Genomic DNA, 12,515 nt, shown 5'->3' with positions numbered 1-12,515 from the left:
GAAGTAAGCTCATTGCAACACTGGTACAATCAGAGATTGAAAGGAGTTGAAGAGCAATTATAATCACTTTGTATGGGAAAACATGTTTAAATTCATGTGTTGCCATGCTTTTCACAGATATTCATAGTTTTTAAAATTGCAAAATTTATATATATATCATATAAAAATTGTAGACCAACTCAAACCCCAACAGCATTTGCACAGATGAGGGGTTTGTGGAAGGAATTTTGTTAAATGTTGACAATAAAGAATAAATATTTCAAAAAAGTATGTAAGAAGAAGTGGCTTGTCTTTCTACGTATTCAGCTCATACAATAATTTAAGCAATATGGAAATGGGACAAAGATTGAAAAATAAAACGATGGAAGAAAAATATATATTTCAGAAAAGATCTAGTTTATATGAAAATTAAAAATTTTAATAAAGGAAACATTTACACAATAAAGGAAAGTATATGCTTTTAACTTAAATTACTTAGACTATATTTAAATACTCAGGAAAATAAAATTTTAATTCTTATTTGATCTATTAATATTAAAATATAAGTATTTGGGTTAACTACATCTGTTAGAAACAAAATATAGATGAAGCAATTAAGTTTAAAAATTTTTTTGTATTAAATAGGAATATCTGACATTAACCAATGAAATACCTATTATTTAAATATCTTAAGTGCTTTTCTAAAAAAGCAATGAGGTTTTTCAGAAAATCTTTGCTACAATGACAAAACTACCTTATAAAGTTATGGTAAAATGCTGGTTCCAGAGCCTCAGAAAATACATATTACCTGATAATTCTCCTAGCCCTGTCTTCTCTTCTCCTGTTTCCTCCTCTACTATTATTTCCCATTTTGATTATGCAATTCATTGCAGTATATCATTTTACGTCTTTATTATTTCAGGGTCTTTCAACACAAATAACCTGTTTTCTTTTCTTGGAGTACTTTCCATGTAAATAATTCATCACCATATTTGCAGTAAATAATAAGAAAGTAGTGCTCAGTTTGGCAGTACGTATTCTAAAATTGGAATGATACAGAGATTAGCCTGGCCCCTGTGCAAGGATGACATGCAAATTTGTGAAGCATTTAATATTTTTTAGACTTGTCAAATTATATGTTGTACACCTGAAACCAATGTAACATTGTGTCATCTATCATTTAATTAAAAAAATAATAATAATGAGAAAGTAATGAGATGACATCATATATTTGAAACCACATTTCCATGTTGAGGGGCTATAGACTCAGTGTGATTATAGAAGTAAATACTGAGCAAAGAAAGAATTCTTAGAAAATGTTAATTATGGAGGCATTTGTGGATTATCTCCCTAGACTCTAAAAAGAAAATCTATAAATGCCCATCACCCACCATGGCATTCGTTAGAAGGTACTGACTATTTCACAATAAGCAGGGGGTTTTTTTGTTTTGTTTATTTTATTTTATTTTATTTATTTGACACAGAGAGAGGCACAGCAAGAGAGGGAACACAAGTAGGGGGAGTGGGAGAGGGAGAAGCAGGCTTCCCGCGGAGCAGGGAACCCGATGCGGAGCTCGATGCCAGGACTCTGGGATCATGACCTGAGCTGAAGGCAGACCCTTAACAACTGAGCCACCCAAGCGTCCCAATAAGCAGGGCATTAGCTAATATATATTGATATACTTTTATAATTCTCAGCCTACTTCACATAAAAATAGGCATTTCTACATGTTCTATTATAATTAGGATTTCTTAAATCCCCATTAGTAAAATTATTTGTAGTAAAGTTATAAAATGAAGAAATGGGTAATTAGGTAGCACTGAATCCAGTAGTTAAGACTTAATTTCATTGATAGCAATTTTTAAGCAAGAACAGGCAATAAATTCAGACTCTTCTCTTCCTGATAAGTTTTGTGAGCAGGCTATGAATGCTAAACATCAAAAATGATATTTTACCAGGAATTAAGGTCAGCACAATACTAGTTGACTGAGCCAAGGAAGCACATTCTTAGATAAGAACTCTCTTATGCTTTGTAAAATCAGATCTGTGCAAAGGAAGAAATAGCCTGAATTCCTGATAATTATGAAAATTAGAATATTTGGTAGGTGGATAGGGAAGATTAAGAGTTACAAAAACTTTAAAGAAGGATGTTCAGAAACTTTGGAAACACTTTAAGAAGACCAATGCTGAGCTACATGGGATGAGCACCTGGAATTGGCAGAAACAAAGGAACTCAACCTGGGGCGGAAAAAGGTGATAGGAACAAAAAGGTGTTATTACCTTGTCAAGGTGTACTGACTGATCTCTAAGGGGAGAAACTGTATCTTGATTAACGTAATTAGGTGCCCCCCTCCCGTATAATAAGAACATTGAGCACATCACCTTTAGAAAAGTTGAACTGCTGATGTTGTTCATTCTTTTGTAAAATAGAGATATATCTGGAGCCCAATATCACATGCTTAGCTACCAGATATGGCAGAAGAATCTGGCTTCCACTCGGACATAATTAAAAGACTGTACTTTAATTATATTTTGGTGTGAATGCCACGCTTTCCCTATTTAGGAGAGACACAGTGCAAAAGTTTTCATATCTCCCCTAACTTTTCTTTTCTATTGAGAACAAGAGAAATTGAAATTGACATGTTTACTCTGCCTTGATTCAGCCCTCAGCAATCTTCATCTGGACTGTTTTAAGAGCTTTCTGACAAGATTCTTTGCTCATGTGATCTGACCACTACCCTTGCACTGTTTTATCTTTCTGAAGCAGAATCTGACCATGTTACTCTCATAAATAAAATCATTCATTGCCTTTTTACTAGCATACATAAAACTCCTGAGCGAAGTCTTCCACAGTCTGTTCATTTAGCTCTTTACTGCATTTGTACACTGTTGTTCTCCTCTTCACCATTTGCGTAGTGTTCCTGAAAACCCAGATTTCTTATCTGTTGCCAGGAGTCATGCTATTTCCACCACAATGAGAAAGCAGCTACTCCTTACCCTCACTCTCGTCTTGACTTGTTATTCTCAAATGTCCCTCTGGTGAACACCAACTCCTTGTGGTCAAGGACTTCATTTAAATGTTGTCTCCTCTGGGGAAACTTTGCTGGCCTGTCCTAGCAAACTTTGATGTATCCTTCATTCCAATTTTATTCCAGCAAGTATCAGTTTCCCATAATTCCCATGAAAGTAGCTATGTAACCACTTTAAACTGAAATGTACCTAGAAGGCAGAACAGTTTTTAATTGTTATATTATATGAATAGACCCTAGCATATGCTAAGTTCATATAAACTTTGTTGACTGAGTAAATAAATGAATAATACTCAACATTTATGAAACATTTTTCACATATTATGAAACTACTTTGGACTTCATAAAGTTTTCTAACTTTAATCCTCTGAGTAAATTTCAGCAACAGAATTTTTTTTTGAAACAAAACTAAACAGTTCTGCTACCCTACAAATTTAACTTTAGTTAGTTATATAATTCTACCTACAATTAAATGACCAAAATTGTCTACCTATCAAAATATCCTTGAGAACCAGCCTTAAAAAACTTCTTTAGGTGCTATGGTGAGCGCTGTGAATTGTGCAGGACTGTTGAATCACAGATCTGTACCTCTGAAACAAATAATGCAATATATGTTAAGAAAAAAAAAAAGAAGAAGATAGCAGGAGGGGAAGAATGTGGGGGGGAATCGGGGGGGGATGAACCATGAGAGATGATGGACTCTGAGAAACAAACTGAGGGTTCTAGAGGGGAGGGGGTGGGGGGATGGGTTAGCCTGGTGATGGGTATTAAAGAGGGCACGTTCTGCGTGGAGCACTGGGTGTTATGCACAAACAATGAATCATGGAACAATACATCAAAAACTAATGATGTAATGTATGGTGATTAACATAACAATAAAAAATTTATAAATAAATAAACTTCTTTAGCTCGTTGAAATTTGTTCACAAACTAAAGTTTCTGGCAGAAACTTTAGAGGTAGAGAATAGTTCTTATGCTCATTTTTTACTTAGAATTCATCTACTCTAAATGCCTACTGCCATCCATCCATCCAGTGATTATTGAGCCACTAATATTTAAAATTAATTTGGTGAAGGATATCAATGTAAAACTCATAATAATTTATGCTTTCAAGGAATTGATAGTTCAGTTAGTATCTTTCCCATTTCATAATTAAAATGAGCAGAAACTAGAGTGGCTCCCCGTTTCATCTCCCTCTCCTCACCATAGGGCCTGCAATTCTTTAAATGTACCCTTGCATGAAAAACTATTGAAGACCCATATTGTCATGATTGTTTCAGCTTTCACATACTCCACTTTATAAAAATCCCTTCTTAAAATGAAGCAGCTATAAACCAATATGCTCTTCTAAATGCAAAGCATTTATGCATTTCTCCATTTGAAAATATATAGTGTTTTTTTTTATTATTTGTAAAATACGCCGCAGATATCCCTATGATTTATGTTATTCTTAACTCTTGCCCCTTCCCTAGAGTGTAACTCAGAATGAGTAGATTTTCTATTAAGGTATCTGTTGCAAATACCACCTTTTCTTTCTTGTAATGTAATTTCAATAGGAATTTTTCCCTCTTTTTCCTTTTTCTCTGTGCCTTTTTTTTATACTAGCTAAAAAATTCTTATGATAATCAAATTTTAACCCACATATTTTGTATCCCTCTATATATTGTCCGATTGGTGCAGGAAAAAAATGGAATTATCTCCTTCTCTGCTAGATTTCATGATGCTGTATTAATTTATCCTATGATTGCAATAGCCTTTTTTTTTTTTGGCAGCCATAATTTCTTATTGGTTCATACATACCCATTGGCAATAAAATAAGACACACTTTCTAAATGAATAATAATTGTTTTTGCAATATAAAGACTTTGATTAATCAAGGAAAGCATGCATTATCTCAAGTGTGCTCTGAGAGGTTAACCAAGTAAGTGCTTCCTTTTTAAAATACATTTGTTCAACCATTGATTTATTCATTAGCCATTTTTGAGACATCTATTCTGTGTGCATTGCAGAAAGATTTTTTTCCTAAGTGGTTAGACAGCTAAATCAGGTAATTGAATAAAAATATTTAATTATCCAAGGGAAAGCTTTTATTTTGTTGTATGTTATCTAGATCACTATAAGCAAATCGAGTTTTTAGTATTCTGAATAAAAATAGAGTTGCTTGTGTTTAATATGGTATACTTCACGTCAATTATTTCTCATGACCTTTGCATTATAGAGAACACTAATGAAGAACTTGTTGCCAAGATGGGAGACAAAAGGATAGGTCAGGGATTGTAGACTATTGGAAAAGAAACCCAGTTGTGTTGCTTACATATTAAAGATAGTCTTCCCATACAAGGAAGCAAAAAAAAAATTTTTGAGAAGACATCCAATCTTCTGTTCAACTATAAAAAATAGAAATTCACAAACAAGACTGCTTGAGTCTAGCTTTCTGGTTCTACTGTCCACCTTTTTCCCATTCTGATATTTATTAATCTGCTCTAATATCTGTTCCATCTCTATTCGTACACTGTAAACTTAACCTGGTTCTTCAACAATCTCAAAAGTATGACCATATATCTACAAGCAGAAAACATATGCTAAATGAAAAGACTTTGAGGTTGGTCTGAGTTCTGTGATTTGTTTAGTCTACAATTGCACATGGCTTGACCTCGAAAAATATACATTTCTTTATTGGTTAAATTGGGGAATAATGCTAACTCATGAAGTTACTATGAAGTTTAAGTAAACTAAGTAAATACTATATAGTGGTTGATGTTTTTATTATCACTATTATTATCATTCTTAATATCCAGTATAAGAAGTACATTTACCTCATTTTCCCCTAATCCTTTGACAATGCTTACCTCATCAATGAACTTTCCTTAACATATAATGTGTACGTCTATTGGTTTGTGTCTACCCTGCTCCCATACTTCTCAGACTAGCATCCCTCTTCTCAGATCTACCATTCCTGCCATTTTTATCAACAACTTTTCTTGAGGAGTTGCCATATTCTTATATGCCTGTGCCCATCTGGTCACACTTAGTTCAACAATAGGAATCTTATTTGAGTTTAGCAATTCATCCAAAGCTGTTGCAAATTGTTTTGGATCTTTCAGCTTTTTGATTGTTTTAGTTTGTTTATATGAGTCTAGAAACATACCTTGCCTAATGAGTATAAGTAAGAATTTTACAAATTTTGTTAAATAAATGATTGAACATATTTAAAAATATATAATTAGAAGAACTTGTTTCTGTAAGTCTTAGGATCAGGCAGTTGGCTGTGCCTTGTTACCTTTTATTCTTTTATATATTATGCAAATTTTTGTAGCCTTCTTTAGGTAAAAGAATTTAATTTTCTTCTTTACCACAGTAATGTGTGAATCTTAAATTACACTCGAATAAGACTGTTTCTCCAAACTATAAATATTTGAATTTTTAATTAGGCAAGAATGATATAAAGTGTAAAGACAAGAGATTGAAGACACCGAGAAATATTGAGGTAAAAGGGAATTTCTAAATTTTTGACTTGCAGTCTATTTTACTCAAAAATTTTGACTTTTGTTAGGGGCGCCTGGGTGGCTCAGTCGGTTAAGCATCTGCCTTTGGCTCAGGTCATGATCTCAGGGTTTTGGGATCGAGCCCAGCGGTGGCCTCCCTGCTCAGCAGGGAGTCTGCTTCTCCCTCTCCTTCTGCCCCCCACTCATGTTTTCTCTCTCTCTCTCACAAATCAAATCTTTTAAAACTTTTTGACTTTTGTGTATTTCATTCACAGAAATAAGAAAGGGACTGAGGTCTATAAGAAATCTGAACAAGACTGTGGTTTGACAGTCAATTGATTATGATTGATTGGTGACTTCATCGTTAGCAATTTTATCACTGTTTTCCAGTTCCCACAATCTGCTCATCCAACTGTCCAAGGAATGCTGCTGAAGTAGGCTGCCTCCATTCTCTCTCCCATCTGCTGTTTTTATTTTTACACTTTAATGATGAAATTAGGTCCAGAAAAGTGGAAAATTTTGCAATATCCTACAACTACAATAAGTTTTTCATAATCATATGAAAGAGTGGTCAGTCATGTGTTACAAGAACACTGGGCAAAATCTCACATGATCAGGGTTCTTATTCCTGCTTTATTACCAACTAGCTGAATAGCCCTGGTCAAGTATTGTGTAGCTCTCCTTTTCTATGATTCCATTACTTGAAAGGCCTAGGTTGTTGCAGGTTATGGGTAAAACAAAATACTAATATTAAATCTTAAGAACTTACTCCCATACAGGTCTATTGCTACAAAAATAGATTTTAAAAATCTGTCTTGGGACGCCTGGGTGGCTCAGTGGGTTGAGTGGCTGACTCTTGATTTAGGCTTAGGTCATGACCTCAGGGTCCTAGGATTGAGCCCTGCATCAGTTTCCGTTTCAGTGGGGAGTCTGCTTCAGGATTCTCTCTCTCCCTCTCTCCCTCCCCTGCTCATATAAATAAATAAATCTTTTTTTAAAAATCTGTCTAAGTTTGGCACTGGCACAATGGCAAACATATAGACTGGGTCAGAATAAAAAGTCTAGAAATAAACCCACACATATATTGTCAACTGGTTTTGACAAAGGATGCAATGGGGTAAAGACTGTGTCTTAAACAAGTGATGTTGGGAACACTGGATATCCACATGCAGAAGAATAAAATTGGACCTATATTTTACACCGTATAAAAAAGTCAACTCAAAATAGATTAAAAACTTAAATATAAGAACTGAAATTATAAAACTCCTAGAAGGAAACCTAAGGAGAAAGCTTCAGGCCTCAGATTTTAGTAATGATTTCTTGGATATGACACCAAAGGACAGGAAACAAAAGTAAAAATAAACAAGTGGACAATAGCAAACTAAAAAAGCTTCTGCACAGTAAAAGAAACAATCTTTTGAGTGAAAAAATGACCCATAAAATGGGAAAAATATTTGTAATCCATATCTTTGATACGGTTTTATTGTCCAAAATATATAAGGAACTCCTAAACTCAATAGCAAACAAACCAAAACAAGACAACAAATAACTATGAAAAAATGAGAAAAGGACTTGAATAGACATCTCTCCAAAAAAGACATACAAGTAGCTAACAGACATATGAAAAGATGCTCCACATCATTAATCAACAGGGGAATGAAAATCAAAATCACAATGAGATATCACCTCACATCTAGGATAGCTATTATAAAAAAAAAATTATTGGTGTTTATGTGTAGAAATTGGAACCCTTATACACTGTTGGTGGAAATGTAAAATGGTTCAGGTGCTATAGAAAACAATGCGGAGTTTTCTCAAAAGATTAAAAATAGAGCTACCATATGATCCAGTAATCTCACTTCTAGGTATTTATGCAAAAGAGTTGAAATAAGATCTCAAAGAAATATTTCCATCCCCATGTTCATTGCATTATTATTCACAATAGCAAAGATGTAAAGACAACCTAAACGTCCATCAATAGATGAATAGATAAAGAAAATGTGGTATATACACAGGATCGGATATTACTGAGTCTTAAAAAAAGAAGGAAATCCTGCTAGACATGACACCATGGATGAACCTTGAGAACATTATGCTAAAGGAAGTAAGCCAGTCACAAAAGAACAAATACTGTATGATTCTACCTTTTATGAGGTACTTAAAATAATCAAACAAACAAACAAACAAAAAACAACAGAGTAGGGGCGCCTGGGTGGCTCAGTAGTTAAGCATCTGCCTCCGGCTCAGGTCATGATCCCAGGGTCCTGGAATCGAGCCCCCCCCAATCAGGCTCCCTGTTCAGCGGGGAGTCTGCTTCTCCCTCTCCCTCTGCTGCTCCCCCTGCTTGTGCTCTCTCTGTCTGTCAAATAAATAAATAAAATCTTAAAAACAAAAAACCAAAGAGTAAAATGATGGTTGCCAGGGCCTAGGAGTAGAAAGAAATGGGAAGATGTTATTCAATTGGTATAAAATTTCAGTTATGCAAGATGAATAAATTCTAGAAATCTGCTAAACAATACTTGCTTATAGTTAATAATATTGTACACTAGTTAATAATACTATATTGTACACTTAAAATTTTGCTAAATAAATAAGTGCTAGGAATGTAATATACAACATGATGACTGTAGTTACCACTGCTACATGGTATATAACAGGTAGCATATATGATATATACGAAAGTTATTAAGAGAGTAAATCCTAAGAGTTCTCATTAGGAGAAATTTTTTCTCTTTTTTCCATTTCTTTTTTTTTGTATCCACATAAGATGATGTATGTTAACTAAACTTATTGTAGTGATCACTTCATAATATGTGTGAGTCAAACCTTTATGCTGTACACCTGAAACTCACACGGTGACATGTCAATCATATCTCAGTAAAACTAGGGGAAAAAGGAAAAACATTTAAAATTTGTTAAAAGGGTAAATAAATCTCGTGTTTTCACAATTCACGAAGGAGGAGGAGATAGGAGGAGGAGAAGGAGGATAAAAAACCCAAGGACACTGGGAATTGTTCATCACTCATATACCTGCCAGTAGAATCAAGACATTGGGCCATAAAAGTTGCAGAAGAACTGGAGCAGTGACTGGAGACGAGATAGGGGAGGGGGACTTTTGGAAGCACTGGTGAGAAATCATAATTATCTTGAAGATAATCTAGAGCCATTGAAGGGTTTTTAAAGTAGGGGGATAACACGATTAGATTACATTTTAGAACAAATTGTTTTTCTTGAAAAACATGAAAAATGGGTTGCTGAAAACACTAAAACTGGAAAATTAGGTAGTAAGAAGTTCCTATTAATTCTTGGTTTATAAATCTTGCCTTCTAAATCCAGGCAAGAGATAATGATGGCCTGAACTGACAGAGTGGGCATGGATATCTAGAGAAATGGGAGAAAAGAGAAATTCTTAAGAAGTTTAATGGATAAAACTTGGTGATTGGTTTATTATTCTCAGCTTCCATTTCAGAATATTTCCTCTTCTCTCATCCTTCCTTGGAACCTTAGTTACTGATGCACATTTAAAATCACCTTGAAATTTATTATTATTATTAAAATAATTCCAAAATATAAATTGATACTTATACTTTTTAAAAAATTTAGATTATCACTGACACAAATATTGCATTAAGGTGCTATTCCAGGAAGTGGGTTCTGCACAAAGTAAAGACTTGGTATTAAATGTTAGCACGTAAAAATGAGGAAGTACTTCAGACTGATTGAAGAAAATTTGTGCTAAGTAGTTTTGGCAAAATTTAACCAAAGCAGAACCAAAAAAGGAGTCTGATGGTTATACTATGGTGATATTTGGTGGCATTTTTCTAAAGCTATAAATGCTGGATTCATAGTTACTATGTGACCGGGAACTAAGATTCTTGAAATATGACGAAAGTGACATTTTTGGAAGAACATTCAGTATTTACAAACAAGGTTTGCCTAGTAATTGAAAGTTGGCTATGTATTAAAAAGACTTACCCAGTTTTACCATGATTTTTAGTAGAAGATACAAGCCGTTTGTATGAAAGGTAAAATGGAATTTTTTAAAAATATCGCCTAGTGAATTAATCTCTGAAAAGCATTATCATATAATATTTACTCTTTCCGGATCAGACAATGTACATGGCTATGTTTCCTGCCTTTGAGAATCATTGGGCCTAAAATGGCTGACAAAAACAATAAACATAGAAAAGCAGACAAATGAATCTCCACTATATAGAAATTCTGAGAGGCAATGCCTTGAAAGAAGATAAGTTGAAAGAAAATAAATTCAATAAGGAAGGGCTCATATTTTGTAAGTGAACCTATGCAGGAAATTAAATACATATAAGCAGATATGAGACAAGAATTGGAAATGTTCTTTGGGTATTCCTTTCAACATTCCAAGTGTCTAATGATATTCATTGTAGAGCACTTTCATATCTATTATCCCTCTTTCTAAATCCTTCAAGTATATTAAGTTATTTACATATTATACATATTTACAATCCAACTCCCAAGAGCCAGTCCAACAAAGTTTCTACAGAAATTGAATATCAATTACTTAAACCTGAATAACTGTATGCCAAAAGTCTGTTTCCCTTTACCTCTTTTATTCTCCTGTTCTGTTCTATTAGTTAATTACTTTATTTCTGGAACGTTTGTCTCTAGGCATTTTATTGCATGTATATGCTACTCAGAGTATTTATTCTCGAATTGTAATTAGCATATTCTTACTTTCCACCTTAAATACTTTTCTTTGTAGGTGTTGTTTATTTGTTCTTTTCCATTAAAGTAACTAGGTCTAAAGTCTTAAGGCACTCCCACATTCAGTGGCAGAATTGCCTTATCCCCTCTCCCACGGCTCCATGCAGTCTTTCTCTCAAGCTCACACATTTTCTTAAAATCCAACTTTAGCAAGATTTTAAGAAGCCTGGTTTTAGTTTTGATTTCCTTCTTCTTCTTAGATTAGTTATAAAGTTCCACTTCCTCACATGATTCTTTCCTAACAGATACCAATATAGAAATTGTGCCCACCTCTTTCTTCCTTTAACTTCTACTTTCTTGTCTTTACAAAACGCTTTTCAAGATATGTGCTTCCTTGCATTGTAAACTCGGCCTTCAGCGTGTACTCCCTTCACCAGAGGCTCAACAGGAGTAGCGAGAATGAGATACTTACCCTTTAACCAGTGTTATCTTCCTTTTAAATGTTGAAATAGAAAAGGTAATCAACTGTAACAGAAGTCTTTTGATACTGCCTAACCTCATACCTTCAGTGTCAGGCATGCAAGGCTGTCCCAGCAGTGTTGGGCACACAGACGGAACCTTGGATGTCAGGCACAGAAGCTGAAGCTTGCTTGAATTTCTCCTGCTGTTCCAGAAGGGAGAGTCTGAAGGACTCTGCATGGGGTTGATACTCATCATCCATAACTAATATTCAAGACAATTAATACTTGTGTGTATGAACCACAGGTGATATACCAATTTTAAAAAGCTCAGCATGCTTTTCTTTTTCAAATTTATCTGGTAAACCTTCCCTATCAACATGTATGACAAGTATTTTTACGGCTCTGTCTTCAACTTTAATAAACCTTCCAACTATATCAAATTACCATATCAAATTTCTGACTTTGATTTTCTTCTGTTGACGCTCATTCAAAATTCTCTGGCATGACTTTTTTTTATATATTTTAAATATTTTCTCCTTTCTTTTTCTTAATTAGTTAGAGAATTGTGAACATACCTGGCTTACGACTTTCTCTTTTTCATCTTGCACAGTACTGCTTTCCAGTGTGGAATGCATTTCCCCCAGAGGGAGCATTCCATCCATAATCAAAGGAGAAGTTAAATGGGCTGCTTAACCTCACTGCCCTAGTGGCTTTTATCTCTCTCCCCACCAACCCACTCAGATGGGGACCGCCTTTTACACTGGCAAACAGAGCATTTTTGCATCCACGACATCATTCAGCAAAGCTTTGTGTTTTCTTAAGAAGAACATAATTATTTGCTCATTCAAATATAATAAATAGCCATTCTCTGTTCCCT

At 34.4% G+C, this 12,515-nt stretch overlaps 1 non-coding gene and 1 pseudogene across 1 annotated transcript; one reads left to right on the top strand and one right to left on the bottom strand.

Annotated features, from left to right (window-relative positions):
- Nucleotides 1-12,273, bottom strand: part of LOC114224575 (eukaryotic translation initiation factor 4 gamma 2 pseudogene) — a 192,786-nt pseudogene extending 180,513 nt beyond the window's left edge.
- Nucleotides 995-1,098, top strand: LOC114224582 (U6 spliceosomal RNA). Its single transcript, XR_003612413.1, has one exon. It is a non-coding gene; the product is annotated as a U6 spliceosomal RNA (small nuclear RNA).
- Nucleotides 12,274-12,515: the final 242 nt, after the last annotated feature.

The sequence above is a fragment of the Eumetopias jubatus genome, unplaced genomic scaffold (assembly GCF_037043125.1).
Source record: "Eumetopias jubatus isolate StellerSeaLion01/CBP00866 unplaced genomic scaffold, mEumJub1_p1.0 scaffold_3, whole genome shotgun sequence".
NCBI lineage: Eukaryota > Metazoa > Chordata > Mammalia > Carnivora > Otariidae > Eumetopias > Eumetopias jubatus.
The sequence above is the reverse complement of the archived record's forward strand: the minus strand, read 5'-3'. Positions and strand labels throughout refer to the sequence as shown.